This window comes from Planococcus citri, chromosome 5 (genome assembly GCF_950023065.1).
Source record: "Planococcus citri chromosome 5, ihPlaCitr1.1, whole genome shotgun sequence".
NCBI classification, from domain to species: domain Eukaryota; kingdom Metazoa; phylum Arthropoda; class Insecta; order Hemiptera; family Pseudococcidae; genus Planococcus; species Planococcus citri.
Genome location: NC_088681.1, coordinates 33,646,986 through 33,671,322, shown reverse-complemented (window position 1 = coordinate 33,671,322; position 24,337 = coordinate 33,646,986). Strand labels below are relative to the sequence as shown.

The 24,337-nt window shown below is 34.6% G+C and overlaps 1 protein-coding gene across 4 annotated transcripts in view; it reads left to right on the top strand.

Annotated features, from left to right (window-relative positions):
- LOC135848191 (neuropeptide Y receptor type 2-like) overlaps positions 1–24,337 on the top strand; it is a 144,331-nt gene that overhangs the window by 45,752 nt on the left and 74,242 nt on the right. Inside the window, exon 2 of one of the 4 annotated variants that reach the window (XM_065368015.1) lies at positions 22,568–22,630. The exons of the other annotated variants lie outside the window; for them this stretch is intronic. The gene's annotated coding sequence lies outside the window, so the exon portion shown is untranslated. The remainder of the gene's footprint in view (positions 1–22,567; positions 22,631–24,337) is intronic. 4 annotated transcript variants of the gene reach the window in all.

Below are 24,337 nucleotides of genomic sequence, written 5' to 3'. Positions count from 1 at the left end.
TTAGTGGATCAAGACCACAGGGGCATGCCTGTGTCTCTACTGATACTACGTTCGCGCTCAACAATTAATATCGATCATATTTTCGCTGATGTTATTTCCAGTTATCAAATTTAAGATCAAAAAACCTCGTAAAAGTGAAGTAACCATCCTGTATATGAATATTATCATACTACATACCACCAGTCTAGTTTACAGACGACCTTCTTGAGGTCCCAATATTATTGCGTAAAAAGCTGTCAAGATTTTCCTCTAAAAAAATATCAAATAAAATCAAGAGAACATGGAGGAGGTGTTTGTTGCTTTCAGAGAATACATGTTTGTAAATTTTGTCCAAAGATCCTGAGTTTAAAGTACTACCTACTGATCACATATTGCAGATAACCGTTCATCTCTTGATCAATTTTGCATTAGTGCAATAATTTTCGTAATTCTACCACTTGTGATTCAGACGAAACATTTATACTTTGAGCTATGAAGCTGGGCAAGTTTGAAACATTAAGTCACTAAGTTATTCTGATGAAACTTTTGGTCTATAAGATCAGATCGTAATTCTGTAATTCCATTTTCTCCGCGAAGAATTCAGCATAAGCCTAACAAAACTGGCAGACAACAAAAATGATGAAAGGGTACATTCTCGATATACCCAACTGCTGGCATACTCTTTCAAATCAAACATCATAGTCAACTTACAATATCGACATGCAATGCACAAAGTATATTCAAATTGGTTCAGGGATGTCGTGTATGAATGAAAGGAACTCCAAATATGTGACAGGGAAAGTGAATTATTTGCCAACAAATTGGAAATTGATCACCTAAAAAAGGAAAATGACAAGCAACATCAAGAAGACCTGACTTACGTAAGACAAGTAATTAATGGTGCCAAAGCTTCCCACAAAAAATACCATGAATTGGGGTTAAAGAAGAAGTTGAAAAGACCCATGCTGAGGTTGAAGAGATCTTCACAAAACAACAAAACGCTTCCAATATGTCTGATTTACCAACTTAGCAATTTTTAATATTTAATTTCAATGGACAAAGGATTAATCTAGTAACAACTGATCCAAACCCAATTAACTCAACATACTTCAGGATCGTCTTTGTGTAACAATAATCTAGACAAACTGTCAACATAAAGACCGATGAAATCTCCTCAAATTTGTGTACAATTAATCAACAAAATCAGCTTCAAACTTTTACAACTGATAATGGTTCTGCCAATTTGCGTAATGACAAATCAAAAAACACCACCATCCATTAAACAACTGTTAGGATTGGAGGAAGATCTATCAAAAGAAGACGAACAAGACTTGAATGATGTACTAATTACGATTCCAACAAAGGAAATTGAGGAAAGAACCAGACCCAGAATTATAATATATGGTAAAGAACGGCCAAAATTTTTTTTTCATCACTTTACAATAGATCCAAACTATGCCTACCAGTAGAAATTGATCCCATGAAGATCACAAATATGTGCAAAGATGAAGGATATATTTTCGATAAAACTATGAAAGGACCTGCTATGCAAGGTACAATAATGGGGCAACCATTTGTACAAATTAGCGATTTACGTGAATCCGTCAATCTGTTTGATCCATTGCCATATTCAGAATTAATTTACTTCTCCAGAGATTTTCATAACACATGTCTTTGTCGGAAAGCCACAGCTCACCAGTATAAGTAGAACCAAAGTAATGTGAATTGTGAACTGATTGCAAGCTGGATATACTGGTTGAAATTCTACACTCGTGAAGAAATGACATAATTTTCAAAGAACTTTTCGTAAGGACTGACTGCCTATCAAACTGATGTTGTACCGTATCTCAACAAATAAACTCTCTTATTTCCAACTAAGGACGCAAAGGCAAACCTGGAAGATAAAAAAACAATGCATATACGAGCCCTACATTTCAGCCAAATTCAGAAGAGACCATCAGTGATTACAACTCACATTCTCAAGTATACAATCGTCATTTGTTTAATTTCAATCTTGGCTTATTACCCACCAAGAATACGTTGATTTAATAATTGAAAGTCTTAAAGAAGCGAAACCTTTTCTTATGATGCCAGATTTTGACTACATCTTGAAATTTTACTCGAATTCATGTAAGGTACCTAATGGAGTGTTGATTGTTCAAATACAATTATTCAAATGTTTGAGTCAGGCTGGTATAGATACCACCAAATCAGTTTCGGAAGACTCCGTTGCCCTGGGTAAACACAGTGTATCATAGATGTACAGCCCTGCTGGATTGAAAATGTTTTGAGATCAAGTTCAACTGATTTCAGACTTCAGTCTCTTACTTTGAATGCAATAGCGATGCATCTTCACCACGTATCAAACATCATGAAACAAGTTCCAGCTGAAAGTTCTAAAAAGCAGTGCAAAGAAGCAGCTGCATGTAATACCAAGCATTTGAGCAATATAAATCATCATTCAACAAATTAGGTGAAATGTTAACTAGCAGACATATCGAATTCGAAGAATATGGCAATTATGTAATACATTTGTTATTTACCCATTTCCAATTAATTTTATTGCTCAGCCACACCTATACACATTATCAACTAATGCGTCAGAATTCATGTGATGATAACCAGATCAATCAATGGGACATCGCTAAACATCACACTAGAAGAGATCACTATTATCCGGAAAAAAGATTCATTTAGAGTGTTGGAATCACTGAAGGGACCAATGGAAAGACTTGCGTAAATTCATATACTTATTGGATGTTCTTGGGCCATATGTCATAATTGCTTAACAGCTGGAAATGCTTCAAATTTAGTAAGACACAACACAATAAGAACTGTCAGTCTTACAAAACTGTGGACAATATACTAAATTCATTCATCACCTCATTTGGAAATATAGACCATAACGGAATTTGCTGGGACTGATGAATAACATCTGTTATATGAAAATATGAACCAGAGTATTTTTTTTTTGCAACAGCAGTTAGAAGAGTTAAATAACTAGGAAGAACCTGGAACATTCACGGCGTTTGGCGATGTTTTGGAAAATCACCAACCAGTATTCCCTGAAATTCAATAAATACGAGTGGGGCAGAGTTTTCAATCGCAAATTGAAATGATCATTGATATTCCATACTTGTATTTATACAACGCAACAAACTGTGATAGAACAATAAATTCTCTGCCTGTAATCTATTGCAAAGTTTATGTAACTGAATAGTAGATAAAAACAACCAAATAATATCATTCGGTCAACCTGAATTGAATAACAAAAATGTGGATTTTCAACTACATTGAATACCTACAATTTATTTTGGAGTGGATTGAGAAATATTTCCAGGACATTATCTTATGATTTTCGTTAGTATTGGCCACAAGTAATGATCAATTCCATGTACCAGCAAGCTGATGATATACCTTTTGAAAAGAATTTTTATGGTTTGGCTAAAAAAACGCAATATTAAACTTCTTAAACCAGCGTTAGTCTTTATCCCAATTATAAGACATCCTAAAATTGAATCTAACTATATGTATTGTGGCTGAAGATCGATGTAACACTGTACCAGACACTAAACAGTTTTACTTAAACGATGCCAGAAACTATTATCTAGTCAAACATATGGAAGACAAGTTCTACAACTTTCATAAACGTCACATTAGATAATCATCCTTGATCAGCTAATAAGCCAGCTTTAGAAAATAGGAGAATCAAAGTATCCAGTAGTACAGAGAAAGTGGTAATTACAGAGAATAAGCAGAGTAAATTCATACAAGTATCTAGATGAAATCACACCTAGGAAACCAACAGTTCTAGTTGTACTGGAAAACCAAACACCAGCAGAGTCTGTAACTATATTAGAATCAGATCAAGAGAAAAACACCAAATGTTGTCATTCCTTTCATAATGATTACAGATATTTCAGCTCCTACTCCAGAAAAGGAAATAATCCAATACAAAAGGTAGAAAAATCTGTAACAATTGTTATTGTCTCATCTGTAAATGCTGTTAGGTATTGTCAACTTCCGAATGCCAAAACAACATCTAGAGAAGATATTGAGAAGCTACTCTAATTTACTTCTCACGTAAATAATGATGGTTCCAATTTTGTATCATTCCCTACAACAGAAGGAACAATACATTCTCATAAGTGATTAAATGAACAATACACCAAGAGGACTTTTATTTCGTAATTACCAAACTATTGAATCCTAACTGATGCATGGTAAGGATCCCCAACACCATCCTTTAATGTTCATGAAGAGTTGATTGGTCATTTTGGTCAAATCATATTACGTAAGACAATTTTATCATTCAACTTACAATCAATTGATTACCAACAAATGTTCAAAGGATCTACACAAGTTATTTACATACAATGTTATCAGCTTTAGTTCACCGTATTCAAGAAACATCAAGATGTGAATTGTTGTCGCTGCCAAATTTAGTTTACCAGAATATCACCAGTTCCAGAAATTATTTAAAAAAAAAAAAAAAAAAAAAAAATACATCCGTGCCCAAATTTATATACTTTGTACAATTTTGATTTTCGTAATTACACAACTTCTTGTATTATTAGTTTTGAGCATATTTTGTAATATTTATTAGTTTTAATTTGTTTTTATATACTTTGTAATCATCTCCTCATTTCCTTTCCTCTCCTTGCATGATGCACATCACCCATGCAAACATATTTATAACAACACGTTGCACTACTCAAGAAATATTCCAGAAATCGGGGCAATTCCCGGGACATCCAGAATGGCGCTTCATCTCCCGTTGTTCAGTTGGGATTTTCGTAATATTCCCTCGCCTATGTCACCGTGAAAATATCAAGAGAATCCGGGGCATATGTAGCGATAGGAATTGCAGTATTTTCTGTCACTCATGTGAGAGAAAATTGTTCTACATTCAGCTGCAACTCATTTTAGTTCTGTAAATACGCGATCTGGCGGATTAATTACGTAAAAGCGCCATCTGGTGAGTTAGTTCTCTCATGACCAACGAGTTGTGAGAGCAACGAGCCAAACGCTAGTCATTTGGCGACTCCCGATGATACAACATCGGATATCAATGTTCCGGAGATGGTATAGGACCACCTATACCATGCTATTTGCGTAAATCTAATGGACTAAATTAGTAGCACAAGTCCAGTCATATACGAAATATGAACTGGTGAAGCAAGTGATCTATTTCGAATATGTTCTGTGTTCCAGTTACGTTGATAGAGTCGTTCAGATGCACTCGGGTCCAGGAGTTATTACGTAAAACATCCGAGGATCCTTATTGTAAATCTCATCTAAATGAGTAACATATATGGACCTTCCCACATCCGTGTACTGTTCCCTATTCCCTGTGGTGATGTGCATAGCACTTTCTTAGGCATGAATATGCCATCTCTCTTTTTCGTAATACTGTACAGGCCAGTATAAATAATATAGCTTGAGTAAGTTGTTATTATGTACTTGATAAACAATACATGGAATGACAACTGAAGATGTGTTATTATTTCGTAAGATAAATAATCTTAAGGTAAATGTCTGTGTGGTATTCGTAATTACACTCAGTGTCCGAAAAATAGGTAACGAGGCGGTAAGTCGCCAGGTACCTATGAAGCTCTCAGAAGCTAGGTACTGCTAGACCTCAAATAGGTAGCTAGCATATGTGAGACCTATACATGGAGATGTGCTTGTAAACAGCATATCGTAATGTGCAGAATATATCTCCACAAAAAGTCAAACAAAAGGTTTCATTCGTGTGACGCATGAAATAGTATGTTTTCGATATCGCTGAACACGAATATAGTCTTACTTTTTCAAATTGACCTCACCTGTGGCCCCCAGAACTTCCCCAAATAGGTACGCAAAAGTTCAACAAATAGGGAATTATTTCCGTATATGGGGTCCAATCAAAAATCTGACGTCATGTTCGTGTTCAGCGTCACCAAAAATATACAATTCGATGTACCTATCACATGTCCCAGATTTTTTTTTGAAAGTTTCGCTCTCAATAGCTTTGGAGGTATGCGCTGCTGAAGTTGAGTAGGTACTTCGAGGCAATATGAAAATAATTGAAGCCCTCCCACCCGTCCCCTGAGGGGGCTGGGACCAAACTGATTGCGGGTTTCTTACTTATTCGGCGCGTAGATATTGTAAAAAAATTAAGCTAAACGAAGGACATGACTCAAAAAACGTTGGTTGAATTGAGGCGGAATGGCCCTCTAGTTCACAAATTCGTATAATAAACGAAGAGTTACATTTTATGATTTATTATGTGACTGATTGTAATATTTATACGCAACCTTTTTTTTTCTTTAAGTGGGTAGGTAACCAGGTTCCTACCTATCAACATTTTATTTTTATTCGAGTTAAATTTGCAAAATTAAAAAAAATTTTGCGTATTCGTTTTCAAAAGAAATAAAGGCAAATCTAACAACGACGAAAGAATCGTTACAAGAATAAGTAGGTAAGCTGATTTTGTAACAAAAAAAAAAAAAAAAAAAAAATACATAGGATATACATATGTTGGTATAAATTAATTCGGTTTGTTAGATAAAGACGAAGGATTTATATTACAAACAAAAATTACACGTTCATCTCGACTCGAGGTCTATTTTGTATGATTAAAGCATAACGTTTTATTAGAACGAGGATTATATTAGGTATACCGTACTCCTGTTGATAGATACGTGCGAGGTAGATATTGATAATGCGTCAATGATTCTTCTTTCTTTTCCCGCTTCGAAGTAGTTTGTTTAGTCGACAAAGTACACGTAGATATACTTACGTAAAGGTGCAAAAATAAAAGCTGCGAAAATGAACGCAGGGAAGTGTATTATTTTCATGCGAAACAAATTTGCCCTGAAAAAGAAAGACTCGCGAAATTAATCATTCGAACTCTTGAACCATAAAATCTTAATAAATAGCGCGATAATTATTTTCGTACTTTTCTCTCCTTACTTAATCAAGATAAATTTGAAAAAATTAATTGTTTCGTGCTTTTTTTCCGCTACTAAGTTTACTTTAAACGAGGAAAACAACACGGCTGCGTAATTGTAAAAAAAGAAAAATTTCAAATATTATGTAAATACCTTTTTTACACTTGAAATAATTGAATTAAAAATTATTCTTTGCTATGATTCGTCGAGTGTTTGTTTCTGCTAGCGGAGATAAAAAAAAATTCTGTAATTACAATAAGGGTCATGAGTGAAAGGGAGCGGAAAAAAGGTGAAGATACGAGTATGTGTATTTAATGTCTGCGTAGATGTACCAACATCGTGTAGTTTGTCAAATGAATACGTTTTTTATATGATTGATGAGCCAGTTGCCAACTATAAAAGTTATGAGGAACCTTTCCTATATATGTATGTACTTGCGTTGTGTGTTATTAAAAAATACATACGTTATTTTTCATATAAAATGGAATTTTTGATATTCCTTCAGTTCCTTTTTTCAACGACAAACACAGCTTGAAAGCTTGCATTTTTAACAGTACAATGAAAACCAGCCGAGAAAGTTGATTAAATATGTATGTACCTACCTATTTTTATATCAACATTGTCTAAATGAAGGCATATAATAGGATGAAATTTTGTTCAGATGAGCCTTTTTTTTTTCAATGATACCTAATTTTAATGAAAACAAATTTAAATTGAGATTTATTCTTTTCATTTTCCCTCGCTTCCTTTTCAATTTCTATAAATATTACAGGTGTGTACCTACATGACAGGTTAAAGATTTTTTTGATAAAATTCCGATCTATTTGACACCTACTTTTAATCATTCGCAGAATTTCGATAAGGTTTCTCTTGAGTAGGCACCTATCTCTCTTCGTGAGGCTCTTTGACAATTTTTCTGACAAATGCTCAGCTGTCTACATTCAAACTGCAATTGATTTTGTTTCAGAATAGATAAAAATCGGGTGCCATTTATCGGCACGACAGATTAAATCATTCGAACGACAGAAAAAAAGTGTTTTGCACGACAGATGCTAACGTCCCAAAACCACTTTTTTAACGACGGAAACAGTTTTCAACAATCGCACGACAACAAAAATTGAAGTGCACGCCAAGAAAATCAAATGAACGCCAGTGTATGCCCGACAAATAGAATGAAATGCATCGACGACTTTAGGAAATGAACGACGACATAATGATAATAACGACGAATTTATTCACAAAATCACAGGCTATAGGTGGATAAGTATGGTGAATTTGCCCTCGAGAGCTTCAGGGTTGATATTTGCATGGAAGGTGGGTACTCTTGAGCACCTTCCGTCAGGTAAGTTTCAGACCCCCAGACCCCTCCCCCGTTTTTGAGAAACCCCCCGTTTCTGAAATTACAATAAAAAAATTTTCTCAGCCCCATGTGAACCGATTTTTTCAATTTTTTGGCATGTTGTAAACATTCATAAGAGGTATCCCCACAAAAAATTTCAATTCCCTCCCCCCATATTTTCCCCTCAAAATGGCGTTTTTTAGTTTTGTTTGCCTGTTTTAGCAATGATCATGATTCAGCACAAAAATGCGAATAGCATTTTTAAGTGTGTTTTTAACCCCAAAAAACATATATTTTCTTCAAAAAAAATTTTTGGTGGGCCGTGGTCAAAAATTGAAAAAACCAACAGAGGGGGGGTTAAAAATGGATTCTGGTGTAAATTATTGTTTTTGGTAAACGAGGTATCGTTTCCATATGAATCGAACCCCCCCCCCCCGAACACGAATATGACGTCCAATTTCATGTTACCCTCATCCACACCCCTCCAGTGCCTCTGCCCCCACCTCAATTTTTACTATATCAAGAATTGAGCTATTTTCATAATGTTGGTGTCGTTTCCATATGAAACGAACACCCCGAAAACGAATATAAAGTGCAATTTTATGCTACCTGCATCCACACCCTTCCAGTGCCTCTGCCCCCAACTCAATTTTCACTATATTGAAAGTTCAGATATTTTCATAATGTTGGTGTCGTTTCCATATGACTCGAACACCCCGAACACGAATATGAAGTCCAATTTAGGTAATGTTATACGTAGTTCAATGTATGTGTACTGAGCAGGTACCTACTACCTACATCGCCAAAACTTCGGATATAACTATTCAACAAAGACATGAATGAAACGAAAATGATAAGATATCACTTATTGAAACAAGCGTACCATTCATTATTCACAAATACTGCTCCATTCATGTTCACTAATTCAAACAAGAGGACAAAAATTTGGGGTATCGGGCAATTGAAATAATTTCGTCGGGCTTTCCCATGTTCGTCGTGCATTCCCTTTTTCATGGCGTGAATTTTCTATGCTAGTCGTTCAAGGTCTGTCGTTCAATGCTGTCGTTTTAATGACCAAAACTGTCGTTAAATCCCTGTCGTTCAAAAACACGATTTCGTCGTGGGATTTTTCTGTCGTGCAATTCACTTTTTCTGTCGTTCAATTAAAGTTTTCCCATAAAAATCTAGACACCCATATTGTATTGTACATATGTGGCCTTGAAACAATTTACACCGCGATAATCTGAATTTCTATCAGCACACACCTTGAACTTCTTCAAACGTGCAATTTTCCTCTTACAAGAAAATAAATTTAAACATGATACTCATCGATCTAATGAGTACATTGAAACCCGAAACTAACAACTTACATGTAGTTTACGATGTTAAGTAAACCTATCAACTTGATTTGATTCAACTTTCAAGTGATCCAATATCGGGGCTATATGTGCGGCCAGCGAGGTTCGCGAGTATATTAAATTGTTGTTTTTCTTCTACAACGTAACACGAGGTGTCAGTAAAACCGTTAAAAACGTTTCATTACGGAAATACGAGAAACATCGCGTCGAGAACGAGTTATTTTGCTTCAACATCGACGTTATCCATCAATCAAACCCGGTATAATCGTGAAATCTTTGCGAGTAAAGTCGAGTACGCGGTCTATCGTACGTCACTGGATGGGGGTGTGAGTTGGAGAATACCGAATAGGTACCTACCTTAAATACCTTTCGGCTCAGATCGATGATGTTTACTTTTGAGCGCCTGCATGAATGATTTCCGGCCATGAGTGACAAGGTAAATTTACAGGAGGCTAGTACCGAGTGTAGTTCTGAACGCGATGAATAAAAAACTTTCTCTGCGAGCCCATCTTTCCTATTCGCCGAAAAAGACGAAAAACGTTACGGGAATTTGAATGATTTTTAGCTTTAGATTGATGAACTGAGTGAGGCAAAGTTTTGCTCAGATGTCAAAATCAAGCGGTAGATCTTGTAAAAGAAGAAAAAAATCCATAAATTAGATTCTGCCCAATTTTTGCCTATTTTTAATTTTGGTGGTGCAGTTTGCTAACTACAAAAATCTCAGAAGTCAGACAAAATAAAGTCACATTAGATCGAAATTGATCGACATTATTTCCATGTTTTTAAAAGTCAAAAAAAAAAAAAAAAATTATAAAATATGTTGGGAATTGCTCAATTTTTTTCATTTTCAAAAGCCGGAATACCTACGTATTATCAGGAACTTTGTACAATTTTTCCCGTTTTCAAAAGTCAGGGTCTTAAAGTTTAGTCCCGTCATGTGGATTGGTGCAATTTTTGGTTGATTTGGCTTGAAATGGTCCGGCCCCGCCCAGACTCACAGAAATGACTTTTACATTTCGTCAGACTTGAAAATATGGAAAAATTCTGCTGAGTCACTGAAATTGTGTCAAACATTGGGCAGTCTCTTTGAATCATGTAAAAAAAATCTTTTTTTCAATCGCCAATGTTAACTTATGTTTGACTTTTCAAAACTCGTTTTTTTCAAGTACCTAAGTATGTAAATTATTGATGAATTTTGGTAAATTGGTGGTAATTTTTGGTCAAGTACTGGTAATTTTTGGTAAATTACTGGTAATTTTTTGGTAAATTACTGGTAATTTTTTGATAAATTACTGGTAATTTTTTGGTAAATTACTGGTAATTTTTTGGTAAATTACTGGTAATTTTTTGGTAAATTACTGGTAATTTTTTGGTAAATTACTGGTAATTTTTTGGTAAATTACTGGTAATTTTTTGGTAAATTACTGGTAATTTTTTGGTAAATTACTGGTGATTTTTTTTGGTAAATTACTGCTAATTTTTTTTGGTAAGATACTGGTAATTGTTTGGTAAATTACTGGTAATTGTTGGTAAATTGCTTGTAATTTTTTGAAAATACCTGCGTAGCACTGACAGGATTGTCAGTGGTTTTGATAAAGGTATCAACATGATCTTACATGATTGTTGATTGAAAAAAGTCAGAACATTATCCACAAAGGGGTTAATCTAACTACGTTTACAATAATTGATTAAAAATTGACACTATTTTCAAAAGTTATGATGGAAATGCTGATGGTCGTCATTGCTGTCTACAAAATTCTATCTTCACTTTAATCATCTGCAAGACTTCAATATATTGTAGACACCTTTGTAGACTTACCGTTACCTTGATGCCGAATCCGTATATGTCCATCAAAAAAAAAAAAATTGTTGCGTTTTGCGTCACTGATAAGACTCTGGGATGCCCTGAATTGAAAAATTTGCATTTAAGTGCAGTTAAAGTGCACTACAGAAGATGCACGAAGCTGACTGATGTTCAATCAGAACTGAACGAACCCTTCCGAGCATATCCGAACCTTATCAGTGATGCGTAAAATTATACTTTTTTTGTATCGACATGTACATGGATTTGGCATTTGGCATTAAGGTAACATTATCGTACTTCTGTAGATCTTGTAATCAACATCAACCATCTGGTTAACATTGATGAGAAAGTTGATGACGATTACAAGATCTATAAAATATCTTTAGAAATTTTGAGGTGTTGCAGACACATTTGTCGATGTCTCAGTTGACAAGACAATAAGAAACATTTTCCAAGTTCAGAATAAAATGGACTGAATATTCTTTTAAGACCTCTCTTGACTTGACAACAGCAGCCGTGACCTAGTAGAGTAGGTATAGAACATGACAGAAGCAAGTAGGACATCAGCAACCTGGGTTTTGATCCCTACCAAGGGCAAACTTTTTTCTTTAATAAATATTTTTTTAGGAAGAAATATTTTTGAGAATGATTTTACTTGAATAAAAAAAAAAGAGTTTTGGGCACATTTTGCGCATTTTCAATCAAAATTTGCCATTTTTACACTCAAAAAAATGACACCAATGTCGAGACCTTGTCAATACAAAAATGAAGTGAGATGGTAGTTGATTTTGATATCAAGTTCTCACTTGTCATGTATCGACATTGGCTGATGTCGACAAGTGATGGATTAGTGATCTCGTCTTTTCCATAGACTTTGGCATCGCTTGTGCTACGTAGTTACTGGTAATTTTTCAAAAATTTCTGTTAAGGTGCACCGGGGGAAGTTGGAATTCGGGGTAAGTTAAAAAACTTGCTCTAGCACCTAGAGGTTTATATCTGGCGAAGTGCCACTAAAGGTGACTTGAGGGTACTACCCCTACTTCATCACGCCATAAAAATTTTCGCGATTCAGCTTCATTTTAGATGTCTTTGGTTCAATTGTATTTTGTTGTTGTTTTGAACTTGTTTTGAATTTGTTCTAAAATACAGTCTTTCTATTTCTTAGTTTTTCGCATATAGCGGACGAACCGTGCGTCCTAGTGAAAATCTGATGAGAGTGATCTCAAAGAGAATTAAATTCTCTACAATTTTGTTACCATGCAATTGTTCTAGGACACTCTGTTTGTGATCTACGCCTCTGCAAAGTTTAGCCAGTTCTGACTTCCCCCAATTGGGGAAAGTCAGAACAGTTTATATTTTATTCCACTGAGCGAAAGCTACTGTGTCAATCGCGCTCAAATTTTCACCATAGGTTAAGAACCCTTATGAGAACCTACATAATAAATTTGATCCATATTGGTTCATTAGAAGGGGAGTAACAGCTGGTCAAAGTTGAAATTGCGAAAAATCATTCTGACTTGCCCCGGTGCACCTTAATTGATAAATTACTGGCAATTTTTGGTAATTGGTGAATTACTGTGAATTTTTGGTAAATTCTTGGTATTTTTGGTAAGTAAAGTACTGGTATTTTTTTGGATAATTATATACCAGTATTTTTGGGTAAATAATTTTTGGTAAATTACTGTTGTTTTTTTTTTTTTGGTAAATTACTGGTAATGTTGAGTGAATTACTAGTAATTTTTGGTAAATTACTGGCGATTTCTGGTAAATTACTGGTATATTTGGTAAATAAAGTACTGGTATTTTTGGGTAAATTAGTGGTATTTTTTTGGTAAATTACCGATGTTTTTTGTTATATCACCGGTAATTTTTGGTAAAATAACGTAAATTGGAGTAAATCAGGGTCTGGTAATTATTTGAAGTAATTACTGGTAATTTGGTACGTACAATAATTATTAGTGAATTGCTGGTACCTAATTTTGATTTTTGACCAGAATAATGTTTTTTGTGCGGGTGTTACACTGATTCTCGTCTCCCTGATGCGGTTTCACTTTTCTTACCCGAAAATCGTCCAAGTTCGCAGAACTAATAAATTCCTTTGGCGAATGAGAAGAAGGTTACGCAGAGAAAGTTTTTCGGCCAATCACGCCCTTAATTACACATTGATACTGTCCTCGTGTAAATTCGCTCTGCTACCCACCGTAGGATTGAGTTGTTGTTTACACAGACGTCGAAAGCGTTTCAAAGAAAAGGGTTATGTAGGTAAGGTAAGGTAAATGGCCGTCTGTTTGATTGTTTCTTTTTGATAATATAAACGAGAAAAGGAATATAATAAAGGCGCTAGTATAATTGAAAATCGACCAAATTGAAGAGATTATTTCGGCGTTGGCGTTATTTGAGCGGTATTATTCTTCGTGTGAGTGAACTAGTGCGCGCCATCGATGAACGACAATTTTTCTATATTGGTTGGTTCAGTTTATTCGAACGAATTCATGCGATGGTAATTGGAAATAGTTTCGAGGATACCGTAAAAAAGTCAAGAGATCGCAGGTACGGTCACCTTACGGTGACTTTAAAAGGTGTTAAGTAAATTTAGTAATTGTGTGTCGAAATCATATAAAAGCCAGCTTTAGGTAGCTATTTATTAAATTCAAACTCCTCCAGAAGCTTTGGCTCTAGAATATGAAATTCAATTCCAATTATACGTGTAGGCCAAGAAGTATATAACGCTTTTACAAAAAAGCTTTTATTGTTTAAGTCTACAGAGCGTAATACATAATAAGGTACTACAGGTAAATAGATTTAGCGAATTGATAAAAAAAAATCGTTTCATTCAACGTATAGTTAGGTACTGGCACAATGCGTCGTTATGGATTTTCAATGTGTAAGTGAATTTTATCCAAAATAAAGTACATACAAAGAGACGTCATTATTGTAATTTTTTCACTCGTCCGAAAAAAAATACACCCACACGTTTAACACACTGCAGGCATTGTAGTAAATATGTAGGTAATGCACGTAAACTATGTTGTTTCCGAGATCCTTATCGTCAGCATTGATCTTTGTCGACGAGGACGAAGGGTTATAATAATATTAGTTCGTAATCGATATCTTGTTGGTAAATATTTATTCGTTGTACCTATATCGTTGTCGTATTTTTATATTTCTCTTGTACATTCAAACGATATCTGCAACTGTGTATGGAACGAATAAAAATGTAAACACATTGGTACTACTTACGCGAAGATTAATACACATAGGTACCTTAACTACATATGTATCGGTACTTTACCCTTACCTCTCACCGCAAACAATTCTCTATCGCGTGTGCTTTTAAAATAGACGTTTTTCGAATTTTAAATCATTACCGCAAAGCACAGCAAGAGAAAATGAATCCTCAGTCTTCCATTTGTATCCATGTAGGTACGTAGATTCGTATTTTACCTATATTCCTGCTATACCTATCTACATACTCGTACGTAGGATGAATAAAGGTGCTTTTGGTACCTTTTTTGGGAGTAATCAATGGAACGCGACGACGACGTAACTTATTATTAAAACTTTGTACTAAACAGTATGGTTATTTTGATTAACGATCTTCCAACTTTTTCAAACATATTTCCAGCTTTTATCGAATTTCAAAAGTTAATACCTCTTTTTGTGCTCGCGCTTTTTGTAAACTTATTTAGTTACGTGGAGTGAAAAATTACACATAGGTTAACAAGAGTTGGCGAGAATTTATAATTCGATAAAATATTTCACTTTAAATTCAACGTGTCTTTATTATGTATATGGCTGCTAATTGTTCTCTAAGTGATGCATTGTCCCGAAAAAAACAAAAAAAAAGCGCATTCATTATACCTAATCCGCAAAATGAAAATTTTATGGTCGATTTTATAAATAGCTGGAAGATTGAAGTAGAGTGAAACTTTTCAACTTTTTAAGCATATAAACTTCACATTGGTATTTTTCATGAAGCTTTCACCTCCTTTACCTTCACAAAAAAAAACATTCGAAAATAATCAAGTAGGCTAATTGCAATATCTTTTGTTCAAATCACCTCCGCTCCCATGACGTCCTCTTGTATATTGGGGTAAAAACATGAAATTTTGACGAAAAGCTGATGAGCTTGCTGAGTCAAATCATATATGTAGGTATTGTAGGTAGCATACCAAGTCAAGAATTTACAGTTTTTAAAACCATTCGCAACTATTTCTCAAAAAGTTTGGAAGGGGTCACATATTTACACGTGATTTCTACATTCACCGAGCGATTCCATTTCAATTTCGAGATCTAGCGCCAAACTATAACCCAGCCTATTCCACATTCTTTTGCTTTTCTATAAAGAAAAATAATTGAATTGATAAATTCATAGACATCAAATGTAGGTAGTATTTTTGTATGTACGTATGTAGGTATGTAGAATAAACTCGAATAGAATAATTTCGTACCAGAATGGTAAAATGAAAAATCGAACGAACCTTGTGAAATACCAAGAGACTCGAGACTTGCAAAACCAGGCTAGATAACATTTATCAAAAAAGAAAAAAATAGAGTGTTTCAATATCTAAAACAATAAGAATAAAGAAAATAAACGATTTCGACAGAATAACGTTTTTGTATGACGAAGTATTACATTGATAATTCGTTCCAGTACATACGAGTTTTTTTGGTTGCCTTTTTCCATTTTTGTGGTACATATATATGTACATGGTTTCTCGAAGACTTTTTATGGAAAAGTTTAAAATGATCGGATGCTATATAGGTAGGACAATGGAGTAAGTTGAGCACTATATACGCGAATGTTTTGGCGGAAAACATTCTAATCTTTTTTGGTATAAAAGTTATGTTTATTTGGAAATTTGAAATTGTTGTATTTCGAAATGAAAGAGGATTTAGCGAGTTATGGCTCGCTTTAGTAATGAAGTGAAATGGAAAAACATGTGTTTGCATTCGTCCATTAATACAACCTTTTTGCGTTACACAATTTATTGGATTTTGCGTTTTTCTTTTTTCCATTTTGCCGAATCCCGAAGCGTTTTCATTTGATTTATTTCGATACGATGCGACGGTTGGCGAGAAATTGAGACGGACGTTTTGCGGCTTGTAGATTGAAATTTTTTGTTTTGAATTACAACTTGCGTACGGATAGTACGTGTGCGAAATGTGGTGACCCAAACACCAACCCAAACAACACATTTAATCGTTCGCAGAAAACTTCTTCATGAAATATGTATCATCGAGAATAGAAAGAGATGACAGATTTTTCGGTTTGTTTTTCTCGTGGAAATTGAAATGGGTACATTGAAAAATTGAATATCTACGAGTAGGTAAAGTAATTAGATACCTATTTAATTTAATCAATGAATTTGGGAGTCGAAATTGGCTGTAAAAACTACTTTAATGACAGATAGGTAAAATTTAAGGTCGAAATAATGAGCCTTCAAAATGCGATTACAAGGATTTTAGGACATGCTCTTTCGACTTAACTTAGTTTCGTTTAAATCAGAGAGTGCCAACCATTTCAAAAAAAAAATCCTTGTTAGGTATCTACATAGGTATGCAAGTATATCGATCCCTTAGATGAAGGAACAGGTTTCTTGACATCATCTTCTTGAAAAAAAAAATGAATAAAAAATTTCCTCAGAGAATTTTTTCCAACTTTACATTTAGAAAGAGCACAGATAATTTCGTCCATACCCACGGTCTTTTAAAACATCTGTCGCACCTCGGCGGCGATGTTTCAAATGAACTAATAAGAAAGTTTGTTTGTAATTTCTTAATAGTAGTATGTTGAACTGGTACAAACTAGACTAGACGCATTTCTCAAGTTTTACCTCTTTCTGCACCCTTATAAAGATTTATTGGCGAAACTCGCAGCGTGCTTTTTCCCATCGTCGTTAGTTTTAGAAAATTTTCAAACACAATTAATGAAAACAAGTTGGAACTTAAAAACTAAGTAAGTATAAATGGTTTAGCAATTTTCATCGATTAATTTACAGAACGGTAGGTACGACCCGGTTACGACATACACTGCATTTTGAGTCCAACTTGAAACCAACATTTGGATGAATTGGCAAAGCGAAGCTATTCAATGTACACGAATTAAAATCAATTCAAGTCGAAATTTTATGTAAGTATAAAAACGCGCGCCTAACAAAATTAATCAACTCGAATCACAAAAAACACTAATGAACTAAGCAACATTTGAAGAGTAATCAAAATGCATTAGTGGGTGTATTTTCTAAATTAAAACAACAGATACCTATTTAGCCACCAACCAAGCCATTGATACAGAGTTGGGTACTGGACTTGGCCCAGTCTATAAAATTTTCTCTAAAATTTATAATTTAAACAGATACACCTAACGTTATAAAAAATTCAAACTTTGCCAGGACAATTGCTTATTAAAAAATTATATTCGAAAAAAAACACCCACGTTCGAATCATTGCTTTTAATTAAATTTATACGAATCAATTGCAACAAAATCTTTTTCGTTTTTCCTTTCTAAAAAACTTGGCCAAGTTTTATTAATTTTTCATGGTCTAATTAGGGAAATTCTTCAAAATTTTTTTTATCGAGTCGTGTTTCTTCGCGTCGAATAAAAAAAAACGCCTCTCAGCGTGTTAAAAAAAATAAATAAATACGGGTATATTTTTTCTACGGCAAAAAATATTTTCAAAATATTCGGCGTGTGAAATGATCGAAGTGTTTGGAAACATTACAACGTCGAAATACTCGACCATTAAAAATTCACGTGTGTAGGAAAGAGTGTTATTTTTACGAGACCCTAATCGCATAAAATAATATGTAGCACTCGTTTTTCCGTAGCAAGTTTCTCGATGGTTATATGCGCCTACGTACAGTATGGAAGATCTGATTAAGTTGGAACAATTGGAATTTGTTAGTTTTGCTTTTTACAGCTTATTAAGTATATGTACTGCACGTTTATGGTATGTTTAGATGGTCTATATACCAAACGGTGAAATTTATAAGCCAAGATTTTCCTACAACGCACAACACATACGCACGCGTTACCTATACGAAATTAACTTGTATGACCATGTTTGTACATCAGGTGCGTAAAGGATTAAAATATAAATCGCTCTGAACAAAAACTCACTTCAAAATGAATAATTTATCGAAGCTGTTTATCATTTTACTACATATAGCTCTAAATGCAGCTCAGCGTTTTCGTTGGAAACTTACAAGAGCACGATTAAAGCTTCTAGCATCCTCGAATATTATTTGAACTGGGTACCTATTTTTCAATATTCTTATTCATGGAACAGTGTTATTATAGTCATAGGTAATTCACCTTTCGAAAGTAAATTTCAATTCGTCTTTCGAACTCGTGTGCAAATTAAACTTCAAATCATTTCTTTCAATTTCGTCGCCGAAATGTGTACCTATTTGAACTTTTTTTTGTTTTGTTATCGATAATAGATTTTAATAAATCTGCGGCGGAATAATATCGTATTGTTGATTTCTTGTCATTAGATTACATTTGTACCTTCATTTTGAATGTACTCGTGGTTTTTGACAAGGTGTACTTACCTCAAAAAAGTCAAGATTAAAAGTTTTCGTAGATCGGTATTGGAAAAATGAATTTTCCGAAGAACAAGCACGAAAATTCAAAAAGAACCCACATGCAATTTTTCAGGTGAAGGAAAAGTTATGTATGTACCTACATTATTGGAATAATTATTCCAGTTTTCAAATTGTGCGTTTTTAAAGGTGGGCGGAGGAAAGATGTGGGCTCCAAAACATTGTTTAGGAAAACAGGATCATTTTGTGCAATTCTAACGCAAGAATTGAAAAATCTGAAAAATCCTGTAATAATCCTATTTTTAAAGATTTTGTCGAGCTCTGTAGGTAGAGGTACCCCTACAAAAAGTCTTCGATGTGGATTTTTCTTGAGAGAAGGGGTGAGGTTTAGGTATTTAGAAATGGAAACAGTATGACACATACTTGAATTTAAAACTTTTGAAAAAATTTCTCTGATTTTAGCGTTGTTTTATTTCTTTTATTTTTCAAATTGAGGGGAGAGGCTGTACTTACAAGGTCAAGGGTGCAAACCAAAATTCGCTTGGATTTTTAATGAGAAATTTTGAAGTTTTTTTTAAATTGTTCAAGTGATTTGTAGTTGGTAGACTCTGCAAATTATCTGCACTATTCTTCGTGATCATTTGTGATAATAAAATTGAACAAATAGTTTGACGTAAAAACGCTGTCACACCGTATTCTGCAAGTCTGCCCTTAACGTAGATGTAAAGCATGGAAAAGGATCTGTGTGCACACTTGAAAAACAAAATTGAAAATTTGGCCTCCTTTTTTTTTTTAGAAATTCTTTTCACCTGTTAACTGTTATTTGTTACTTAGCTGTTGGATGGTCACTGTGCCATGTACAGCAACAAGGCTAGAAGCACAGCGATGGCTTGGTATAAATACCACGTAAGTCCAAGATCCTAAATTTTTCAGGAGAACACAAAAAACGTTTAAAACATTCATATTTCGTTATTTGCAGTTTTAGATTGCACTGATGATATTTTATGGGTTGATAAAATATAATTTGCTGATTAAAGCAGAGACAACATACGAGATTTTCATCGTACTTATGTACGACTTACGTGGTTTTTAACAAGGACTTACGAGGTTTTCAAATTTACAATTGATGAAATTCATGTACTTACCTCGTAAGTTGGACTTACGTGTTTTTTAATGTTGGATTTTCGCTGATTAGAGCGCTAGGATGCGTTTTAGACTTACGAGGTTTTTAAATTCGGATTCCTCGTTGTTTTTTACTAAAGAAACCACAAAAAAAGCATTTTCAAAAAAATCTGGACTTACGAGGTTTTTATACCAAGCCATCAAAGGTTCTTTTAAACTGTGATTTCTGATGGAAAGAGAGTAAGACTGGAGAGTTTTGAGCTATTTCTGGTAAGGTTTTTGGAAGGTTTAGTGACTTTCTTAAATTGATATGATCTTAACAGGTGAGTAGAATGTGGGAGATAGTGAGCTGTGCTTGACATGTAGAGCACATTGGAGGAGATTTTTTTTTGAAGAGATAGGAGTGGGTGAGAAGGGTATGGCCTGTTTGTACACAGCATAAGGCAACAGCCTATTTCCTGGGTAAATCTTGAATGTTGGAGATGCGACTTTGGCTGGCAATTAACCTCAAACATATGGCTTCCATCACATCAGACACATGGACAGGTGTTTCTGGTACATACATGTGAAATCTTAAGTGACTGCTTTATTTTTAAGTCTGCTGTTTCATTTCCCAGATTTCCTAAATGAGCTGGAATCTAGACTATTTGCCATATTGGAGAGATGAGATTTCTGGGGCAATTGGATAATTTGGATGTTGCTTAGATTTAGATCTTAGTTGAGAGATGGAATGGGTAAGCCCGAGCCTAGATTCTTGGGCAAAAAGCTCAACTCAGCCGGATAGCCTGAAACGAGTATGATCACCATAGAGGGGAAATTTGCCCATACACTGAAAAATACACCAAAACCAGCTGGTTTATTGACGTAGTCTGAATATATGCATGAAAAAGTGCTGTTCAGAAGGTGGATTGGTGCACCAAAAAAAAAATATGCTATGTGAATATTTTGTAGCATATTTTTCTCGTGTAGGGCTACAGCTCTTTCAAATTACGTGGCGTGTATTCTTCACGCTGGAAGAAACCAACTACAAAATACACCACTAACCTGCTTTTCAGTGTATTCTTTCTTGTACGTATTTGGTGAATAACACACGTATGTAAATGTGCAAATGTTTTAGCATAGTATAGAAATATTTGCATTCATTCCATCACATGTCCCAGTGGTTAGGTAAGTAGAAAAGTCGCTCTCCAACTCAAGAGAACCAGGCTCATTCCCCAGCAGAGCCAAACAATTTTTCATGAATATTGGACATTGACATAATTTGCTGCGTAAAAAAATACTTACGTGCGCTGATTAATGAGCAATTGAGCAGAAAAGTATTGGTGGAAAGTGTTGCAATTCCTGTCGCAATTTATTGTCGGGTATCATTGGCAGATTTTCACCCAATGGGGATGTTACCGAGCTTGACTCAACATGAATGCAGTGACTCACAGTGTAGTGTTGTGTGTACTGAGCCCGAGAAAGCCTGATAGGCCCAACGAACCCAGCCCAACCCAACCCAGTTTTGTAGCAGGCTTGGCCAGCGGCTTTTAGACAGTTCTATGCAGACCACTTATAGCATATCATCGCCTTAGTTGCACAACCATGTATCTCCAACTCTGAGATCACACCTTGTGTAAACCGTTCTTTTTGCACTGTAGCGCTCCCTATTGGACTCGAACGCTCAACTAAAAGGTAGGCAGGTGAGGGTGATCCCCCTCTGTTATCTATCTTTTAGTTGAGCATTAAAGTCCAATAGGGAGCGCTACAGTGCAAAAAGAACGGTTTACACAAGGTGTGGTCTCAAGAGTTGGAGATACATCGTTTTGCAACTAAGGCGACGATATAGTTCACAGAAAAGAATACCAAATAAGCATGGTAGGGGCACAGACAACCAAGTAACCACAATGATCCAACGGATTTCAACCAATCAATATAAAACAAAATGAAAGCAATATACTGAGCAATAAAGTCACTGATGACTTTAGTGTTGAGAGTATTCAAGTAATGATGTATCAAATGAGAGAAGATTTTTCTTGGTTTTTGCAGGATTTTCTGTATAGAATGGGGGAAGCGCAGATATAGCCCAATGGAGTTAAGAATATAGAAGAGTCTTTATGGAGATATGAGTCATAGGCATATGGGAGATTGGGATCAATTTTTGAGTCTGTGGTGAGAAGGAAACAGTGAGCAGTTTTAAGGCAAACGAAAAATTTGGAAAGGATGAATTTTGATTGTATAAAAGGGAAGTATTTCAGATGCTTTCTGATGTGGTTCTGAGGGCCCAGATGATTTAATTTTCTTATAAATTATTTTTTCGTTTTTCTTTGAAATAATGAACAAACAGTATTTTTTGATGATCCCTATAGATCGAGCTGAAAATGGTCTGTGAGGTTTTATTGACTAAAAATAATTCGATTTTAGAGCTATTTTTATCAAAATTCAAGAGCAATTTTTTTTCTAAATTTTTGTCATTTTTACAAATATTTTCAATATTTTCAGGACGAATATTTTTGGGAAAATTGATTGGCTTGCGCTTTTTGAAAACAATCAGAAATAATTTAGGTAAGTTCTAAGATACATAGTACCCTACTTTTTTTTCGAATTTTTTACAAATTTTTGAAGACTTTGTTTTTTTTTTTCACAATTAAATTGAACTAAGAAATTGAAATTGCTTGGTAGGTAAATTTTACGATATCTACCTGGTTTTAGTGGGAACCTGATTGTTGTGGAAATTTTACTACGTAAGTTATCACAGTAATTTCGATAGTTATTAAGATGATTTATGTAAATATTGAGAGAGTTAGACTTTTCAACTGCTCTTTTCTTATTGAAATTAATCTCAACACGTAAAACGAATCAGTAGATATGAAGTATCAAAGTTCCCAAATTCAACGTGTACCAGAAAAGGAAAATCCATTAACATAGGAAAAAAAACTTCACGGCAATATTTTTTCAGAAAAAAACGCTTTACATCTGCTAATCTTTAAAAACATGGAAATATTTTCAACATTGAGACACGCCATCGAAGCATTTCCTCTTCACCTTTCTAAATACATTGTAAGCTTCTTTCGCGAACTAAAAGTTGACAACTATGGCAAATGTGGTTATACAGTACGTTGGAATGCACTCCAGCCAAGTCTACGTTGTCTCGATACATTCCAAATTTCCAAACCACGCCAACTGTTCGCAAAACCATCGAAATAATCGCGTAGTAAAATTTCCATAATCCAAGACGTAGCCAAGTTTGTCTGTAAAAATACATACATGGTGGCGGATCGGTGGTGAACTGAGAACAAACAAAAAGGTTTCTTTAATAAGCAAACTTACTGTTGACTTGCTAATGCTATCGTCATAGGTCCGACGAGAGAATAGAAAAAAGAGGCAGAGAAAAAGAATATTAAAAAAGTGAAATGGAAAAACTTTTTTCACCTTGTAACAATCGAATATACAAACGCTGTATATATGTACGAACGAGAATAATTTTTTTCGGCTGTTTTACGTAAATTAATCGATAAAGTTTTACGTACCCCTAGTCGAGTATTCGATGTACATTTTTTTACGATGATTTTTTTTTTTTGAGGTGGGAGGATAAGTTATAGGGATGAGTATTATTATGACGATTGATGCGTAAATCAAGTCATCTGTTTACACCTTAGCTATCTGTCATCGAATCGTATTTATTCCCGAGAGTTTACAAGCAACTTGTGCGGTAGATACAATGTGTAAATTATGATCGTGTGAAAATAAAATATTCATATGTGTGGTCAAGTTTCCCCAGGGAGAATGGTAACATACAAACAATAACACGACGAAAGAATATTTTTATTCGATAGAACTGGAATATCAACAAAGTCTCATACGTCAGTAGCAAATAAATGGTCAACATGAGGCAAACAATTGCGTAGAAATAGACGTAAAAAAATCAAGTTTTATATGTACCTCGTATTTGTATTTTAACTTTAAGCCAACGAACCATTCGTATAAGCTTTCATCACTTAAGCATTAAACGATGCAAACTGCTCTTAAAAATAATATCCAGTTTCGACTGCAAACAACAGTTGAAAAAAGAAATCATATTGGTGTGTCTGGCAAAATGTAAGTACTCGTACTCGTACTCGTATATACGGCGAATCGTGTAGGCAAATTTTATTGCATTCGGAAAAGAAGCATATTTACGGCGATTTGGATAGGCAATTTGCACAGTTGTTTACACTATTCGAGTGTATTCGACGTTACACACAGTTGAACCATTTGATACTTGACACCATA